Genomic DNA, 8,579 nt, shown 5'->3' with positions numbered 1-8,579 from the left:
ATGATAGGCAAAGGTAAAAATGCACTTGTTTTCAGGCATGGAGCTCAGTTTCTTGGAAAATGAGTTAAACTAGGGAGGGATTCATGCATTCCAATATAAAAATCAAAGCCATACCTGGAAGCAGAGATGAGCTGGGATTGTTTCCTCAGAATTAATTTTTTCAAGTGTTTGGAATGGAAACTTTCAGAAAGCTATAGAAAAATTGTTTTAAGTCACTTGACCTCTTAAACACAAAACTTTTCCTCTACCCTTTAGAGAAAAAGGACAGATGTGTGCAGTGATGAGGGTGTGTATTTTGGAAGAGGGTAGAGAGAGATTTAAGAAGTCAAAGGAGGCATTACATTAGCTTCCCTAGGAATCTCTGAAAAGGAAAAGAACCTTTGCCTGCAGGGAATCTGTCCGTCCTCTAACTTATCGCACTCGGCTGCCATGTGTCCCAGATGCTACAGATTTTGTAAGAAAGCAATTCCCAGGTCCCTCCACGGATTCAAAGTGAGAAAACAGGAAAAATAATTGGTTGCTATTAGATACGCATTTAAAGTGGAAAAATTGTGGGTAGAGAAGAATTTCTGGCCTGGATTAGAGGTTCATGATAATTAAACAGTACTGACAAAGTTGTTGTTGTTGTTATGTGCCATCGAGTCGTTTCCGACTCATAGAGACCCTATGCACAACAGCCTTAAACCCTGCTCTATCCTGCGCCAACCGCACCGCCTCTGACACACCCATCCCGATTACCCCAGTCACCAAATCAATCCATCTCATAGAGGGTCTTCCCCTCCTGCGCTGTCCCTCCACCCTCCCAAGCATGATGTCCCTCTCCAAGGACCCGTTCCTCCTGGCAACATGTCCAAAGTATGTCAGACGAAGCCCCAGAATCCTTGCCTCCAAGGAGTAGCTTGGTTTAATCCTCTCCAAGATGAATCTGTTTGTTTTCCTGGCAGTCCAGGGTACATTCAGTACCCTTCTCCAGCACCACAGCTCAAAAGCATCCACTCTCCTTCTGTCCTCCCTAGTCATTGTCCAACTCTCTGATGCATAACAAGCGATTGCAAATACCATGGCCTGTATCAGGCACACCTTAGTCTCCAGAGAGACACTGTTGCTCCTGAGTACCTTTGAGAGGTCCCTAACAGCAGACTTTCCCATCGCGATACGCTTTTTGATTTCCTGACTGCTGGTACCAAGAGTGTTGACTGTGGAGCCGAGCAAAGTGAAGCTGTGAACACTCTCAATCTCTTCATCATCCATCCTGACGCTGCTAATTGGTCCAGTGGCGAGAATCTTTGTCTTCTTGACATTGAGCCTTAGTCCATACTGACTGACAAAGAGAATTTGAAATAATTTATATGATACCACCAGAGTATTAAAAAAATATATAAATGGATAATGTCTTTTTTACATCAACCATTAAAAAATAGAAAATATATATATATGTATTTTTAAGAAAACATTTCTTCTTTTAGGAATGATCATTATTAAAGGCCACAGAAACACTATCAAATACCCCAGCATCTGTTGAATAGACATTCTAAGACCTCCCCCTAATATGAGATTAACTGACTTGAGTAAACCTCTTCTTCTGGCCTTTTTGCACCCATAATGTTCTAATACTTAGTTACACTTTTAGGAGGTACCAAGACATTCATCAAAATGTAATAAATAATCCCTATAAAAGCATTTCTTTCATGTAGAGTTTATCGCCTTTAAGCACTTCCTGGAAGTCTTCTGAGAAAAAAAGGAATTACATTGTGAAAAAGAGTTCATTAGACACAAATAAAGCTTCTGATTTAAACAGCAGAGATCTTGTTTCTGTCTGTTCTGAGAGCTTACAACTCAGATATTTTAAAATCCACCCTTTTAAAGGGTACAATTAAAAGAATTTTAGTGTATTCACAGTTGTGTAATCATCTGTGCAATCTAACTTTAAAATCTATTTCTCATCTTGAAATATGTATTAGTAAACACTAGCTGCCCAGCCACCACTCCAACCACCCCTAATACGCATACACAGACATTGAAAAACCTAGACAACAGCAAACTTACATTTTATTCTGTCAATTTCATGTAAAAGAAATATTAAGTCTTAGTATAAAGATCAAAAGCTAGGGTTTTTGTTCATATTGTTTTGTTTTGGGTTGGGTTTTCTTTTTTTTTTTTTTTCTGTAAGGCAGAGGTCAAATACAACCTCTTTCTCCAACTTCTCAATCATTATGTAATTTCCATCAGCTCTCTCCAATTAGTTATCAAGCAAAGAGAGATGCATGCCCTGAGAGGAACATGTGATTTCAAATAATCAGTAAACATTTGATAGCAAAGAAAAATATAAATAAAGGCTATAAACACAAATAAAAATTATGTGCAAGTCTCATCACAAGGTCTTGGTATCTGAAAAGTGGCCCACTTATGACTCAAAGGGGACCTAGTTGCCCTTTCTGAAAACCAGTGTTCACTCCCATCCATCAAGAAAGTTTACAGAAGGAAACACAATAATAGCACTTGGTCAGCTTAATTATCTATCCCTCTGTTCAGCTCTCTGTGGGATTCAGACTTTATATCCTTGTGCTGGTGTGTGGTCTGCTCATTCTCTCCACTTCTTCCCATATCACTGAAGCATCTTCCTCTTTCACTGCCTGCTCTCTGAGTCAATTTAACAATTTCAACAATCTTCATTGCTCTTCAGTGTTACAGACACTGACCTAGGAAGTCTTCAAGGGAGCTCTGCTAGAGTAAGGAGTTGCACTGCCAATCCAAAAGTAGACGGTTCAAACCCACCAGCTGACCCACAGGAGAAAGATGAGCAATCTCCTCCAATGTGATTCAGAGCTGGAGTGTCAGCTGTTTGTCAGTGCTGATTGGAAGGCATGCAATAAAGTTGAAGTCCTAATGCAAGGACTTCAGGTAAAAAGAATACCTAGTAATGATAACTAATAATAAAAAAAACCTCTATGACACTGGTCCATTTTATATAGACATTCTTTGTTAGTTTCAGGGAATAGCTTCTGTAAACCAAAGAAAACTCACCATTGCTGTCAAGTTGATTTTGACCACAGAAGCCCTGTAGAACAGAATAGCACTTCCCCATAGTATTCCAAACACCGTGAATCTTTATGGAATCAAGCCATTGAATTTTCATTTTGCAACCTAACTCTTAACTCATATAAATCTTCAAAGCTCAAACTCAATGCCTTTGAGGTGATTCTGACTTACAGCAACCATTTCCATCAGATTTCAAGGGGGTAAATCTTTACAGGAGGAAATTATGCATCTTTTCCTTTGGAGCACTTGGAGATTTCAGCAGCTGATCTCAGAGTTGGGAGAATAACACAATTAAGCACTATGTTACCAAGCTCCTTAGACCAACCCTGAGGTGAATTTTGTTGTTGTTGTTGCTATGTACCTTCAAATTAGAAGCAACTCTTAGCTAACCCGTTAGTGGATTTTCAGAGACTGTAAATTGTTCTGGAGGAGAATGCCCATCTTTTTCTCATGGAATAACTGGTAGATTTGAACCATGTGTCTTTGGGTTGACAATGCAGCTTCTTAACCATTAGGCCACCAGTTCCCAAAATGAATTACAAACCAACAAATTCTGTTTGATGTACTTGCAAACATTTTATGCAGAGAGTAAACTGGATAGTCACTTGCACAATTACAGACTAATTTTTTTGGAGACAATTATAAATTCAGGTATAAAATAAATTTATGGTGTTTTTGTCTTCTCAGGCAGTCCTTTGAACACTTCTGTTCAGCTCTTTTACTTTGGCATTTTTCCTCTATATTATGGCTTCTTTACACTCTAGTGCAATTTTTTTGTTGATAGATTCAAACCTCTAAACTTTTTATTAGCAGCCCAATATTTACACACTAAATTGGGATTCCTTACATTAAAACTGGGATTCCTTACAGTAAAGACAGAGATAGAAATATAATGATAATAGAAATCATTATGTATAGAATAAAATATAAAAATAGATGTGGGAATGTGTAAAAAAAGGAAACAAAATAAGGTGGTATAGACGTGTAACATTTTCAGGGTGTATGATATTTTATCCTGAAATACAATCTTTTGAGTGATAGGATAATATCCATACTCATGCAAAGAGTTAACAAAACTATTATTCAAATACACATTCCTACATCTAGAGCCAAAGAGGAAGAAATGGAAAATTTTTACCAAATCTTACAGTCTAAAAATAGACCAAACATGCAATCAAGACCTTAATGATAACTAGGAAAGAATGAAAAAGAAATAGTATTCCTGATGTTAAGTGTGTTATATATACTCCCTGTGGTGTTTAGACAATTGATTCTTAATCTATGTGTAGATTTCAGATATGCATAATTAAATGTTCTGGAATTTCCAATCTTTACTGTGTTAGCCATGATTTATTATGCAATACACAGTCAAATGCCTATGCATAGTTAATAATAGAAAGATAAGCATCTTTCTTACATTTTCTATTTTCAGCCGAGATCGACCTAACACCAGCATTGACATTTATCCCACATCCTCTTCTGAATCAAGCTTTAATTTCTGACACTCCTTGTTAATTGTTTTACCTTTTTTATTAATAATCTTCCAGTGGATTTTACTTTTATGTTATACTGATGATATTGTTCAATAATTTCTGCATTTTTTTTCTATCACCTTTTTTTTACATGGAAGCAAATATTAATTTCTCCTAGTTAGTTGGCCAGGTAGCAGCCTTTGAAATAATGAGCATGTCTAAGGCTGTACTTGCTTGTTAAATATGTAAGAAAATTGTTATTCCATCATTTCCTGAGGCGTTTTTACTTTACAATTGCCTTCAGTATAGTTTGAACTTCCTCCTTCATTACTATTGGTTCTTTATCCTATGATTCTTCCTGAAATGGTTTAATGTCAGCCAATTCTTTTTAGTGTAGTGACACTATGTGTTCTTTCTATCTTATTTGGTGTTCCTGCATCATTTAGCATTTTGTCTACAGAATCCAACAATACTGCAACTTAAGGTTTGTTCTTCAATTATTTTAGCTTGAGAAATTCAGAGCAATTTTTCTCTTTCAGTTCTAATTCCTACAGCATATCATCGTTGTTGTTGTTACTATGTACCATCGAGTCACTCGCGACTCACAGCGACCCTATGTACAACAGCCTTAAACTCTGCTCTGTTCTGTGCCAATCGCACGGTCTCCGATACACCCATCCTGATTACCCCAGTCACTGAATCAATCCACCTCATAGGGTGCCTTCCCCTTCTGCGCTGTCTCTCCACCCTACCAAGCATGATGTCCCTCTTCAAGGACCTCTCCCTCTTTGCAACATGTACAAAGTATGTTAGACCGAACCTTAGAATCATTGCCACCAAGGAGCAGCCGGGTTTGACCCTTTCTAGGATGAATCTGTACAAGAGCATATCATAGACTGTTAAAATTCCAGGGAATTTGATACAGTTTGGTGTTATTGTAACATACTATCGAATTGGCACCTACTAATTTCAACCCTATCTATTTGTTGTTGTTGTTATGTGTCATCAGTCTCTTGCAACTCATAAAGACCCTATGTACAACAGCCCTAAACCCTGCTCTGTCCTGTGACAATTGCACTATCTCTGACACACCCACCCCGATTACCCCAGTCACTGAATCAATCCACCTCACAGAGAGTATTCCCCTCATGCACTATTCTCCACCCTCCCAAGCATGATGTCCCTCTCCAAAGACCAATCCCTTCTTACAACATGTCCAAAGTATGTCAGACAAAGCCTCAGAATCTTTGCCTCCAAGGAGCAGCCTGGTTTAACCGTATCCAGGATGAATCTGTTTGTTTTCTTAGCAGTCCATGGTACACTCAATATCCTTCTCCAGCACCACAGCTCAAGGGCATCAATTATCCTTCTATCCTCCCTAGTCATTGCTCACCTCTCTGATGCATAACAAGTGATAGCCTGTATCAGATCTTATCTATAACACAACAAAATTGTTCTGAATCCCCTGACATTCTCATAATCTCACCTGTTATTTAAGTTTATTGTTAAGTCATTGTGTCAGTCCATTCACTGAAGACCTTCCTCTCATTCATTGCTTATCTAATTTTGCAAGCAGGTTGTTCCTTTCCAGGGACTGGCCTCTCCTAGTAATATACAAATAGAATGTGTGATAAATTTTCACCATCCTAACCTCTGAGGGACACACTGGCTGCATTTCTTCCAGGCAAATGTGTTCCTTCCATGGTATAAATACTCTTCTTTGTCAACACTACTTCAAAGGTATCCAATTCTTCTTTAATCTTCTTTATTCATTGGTAGTGTGTCTGTGTGTGTGTGTGTGTGTGTGTGTGTGTATAGCGAAAATAACATGTCTTGGGTCAAGTGTAACTTAGTCTTTAAAATGACATGCTTTTTCTTTGTCACATTAGGGAGGACTTAAAATATTTTGATTATATTAATCTGAGTAAAATCAGAATCCTTGATTAATTTTAAATTTGTCTCCAGGAGATAGATTGATCCAAGTGTGAATTAAATATTGAAGAACAATTGAGTTCACATGACTTACTTCACTTCCTAAATAGCATGCCTCCAGAAATTCTATGAACTTTGATAAATGTCAATAGTTGTAGAGGGGCTTCAGGCCTTTTGTTCACAGGGTATTTATGAATCATGCTTGACTCAAAGGCAATTAACAACAACAGCAACTTTTCTCTTAAGGTAACAAAATACACCTTTCAACATACAAGGAAGAATATAATAGTACCAAACTCTGATCTTCAATTTATAAAGCAACATATTCTTCTAATGTGTGTGATTCTAATCTGTATGACTATTGATGGATGTAATGGTAGGTCCCATTTACTTATCATGGCTTTAATTCCATGCATCCTCAACTTTAAGTATTTGAAAAATACGGGGTATTTCAAAGAGTTAAGGAGTTAAGTTAGTTTGAAAACACCTTTTTTTTTGGTCTCCTTTAGAATTTCAACACAGTTGGCACCAGCAATTGGAAAATCAACACACAAGTTGCTTTGGGAAAGTCAGTTATCCAGAAACTTTCCAGAATGCTAAAGAGTAAAGATGTCAGTCTAGAGACTAAATTGTGTTTAATTTAGGTGGTGGTTTTCTCAATTGCTTGCCATGCATCTGAAATAGAATTAATGCCTCTGAATTGTGGTGCTGTAGAAGAATACTGAATATACCATGGACTGCCAAGAGAATAAATAGTTCTATGCTGGAGAGGATGAAACCAGGTTGTTCCTTGGAGGCAAAGATTTTGAAATTCTGTCTTATATACTTTGTACATGTTGTCAGAAAGGGCCAGTTCTTGGAGAAGGACATTATATTTGGAAGGGTAGAAAGTCAATGAAAGAGAAGGAGAGCCTGGATTAAATGGTTTGACACAGGGATTGTAGCAAAGAGATCAGGTAAATTAAGAATGGTGGGGTTAGCAAGGTTCAGAGCCATTATTCACAGGGTTCCTATGAGTTGCAGTTGCCTGGACAGCACGTAACAGCAACATTTAGAACTAGAATTCTTCCTCTTTATTCCATGTACCACAGCCATTTTATCAATAAGTTGAAAGATAGGTTTACATTACATATGTATATAATTTAATTGTTGTTGTTAGTTGTTATGGAATAGATTCTGAATTAAGAAGTCAATTTCAATTCAATTAGTCCTAGTGAATAGTTAAATATTCAATTACTAGCTGAAAGATGGGTTGTTGTTGTTATGTGCCGTCAAGTTGTTTGCGACTCATAGCGACCCTATGTACAACAGCCCTAAACCCTGCTCTATCCTGTATCAGTGGCATCTTGGGAAACATGCCTGCTATCACTGGACTCAAAAGTCACACCTCTTTCTCTAGCAGTTCAATTCTACCAGGAAATGTAAGAGGAAAAAAAAAGGTATATTTTCTCCCTTGAGGTTTAAAGCCTTGGCATTCAAAGGAGAGTCACCTATGAGTTGGTTCCTAAGTAATAACAAGGGGTTTGAATTTTGTTGTTTTGTATCTACTTCATCTTTTTAAATTCTATACAGCGGTAATACTTACAAATAATCTATTTTCTTTTCTAGTAACTTCTTTCACCATTATAATAATTATGTCCTATAAGTTAGGTAGATTTTGTTCAATGATTTCTGCACACTGCTGGGTCACCTTTCTTTGGAATGCCAGGTGGTTGTCCTCCAGATTTCTCATCACAGTTTGGTGAGCACATTCATGGCAGTGTCTGTCAAAATAAGTCAATTGGTATACTATCAATTCCTGGGGCCTTGTTTTTTGCAAATTCTTTCAGAGCAACTTGAATTTTTTTCCTTCATCATCACAGGTTCTCGCTCATGTGTTGTATCATGAAATTCTCTGTCAATTCGTTTTGGTACAATAACTCTGTATAATCTTTCTATCGTTGGTTTGTTTTGTTTTGTTTAATCTGATCAGTGTTTATGTTTTTATCATTATTATACTAGTTTTTTTACAAAATAAATCATTTTTCACATGAGATTCGTCCAATTTCCCTCAACCTTCCATCAAATTTTACAGCTCCATGATTAATCCCCCCCTCCTTGGATCCTCATACCTCCGCTTCCATCCTCCCCTGCTTG

This window comes from Elephantulus edwardii, unplaced genomic scaffold (genome assembly GCF_000299155.1).
Source record: "Elephantulus edwardii isolate Elephantulus edwardi_28Jun2011 unplaced genomic scaffold, EleEdw1.0 scaffold00005, whole genome shotgun sequence".
Lineage (NCBI taxonomy): Eukaryota > Metazoa > Chordata > Mammalia > Macroscelidea > Macroscelididae > Elephantulus > Elephantulus edwardii.
This window is presented reverse-complemented; position numbering follows the sequence as displayed.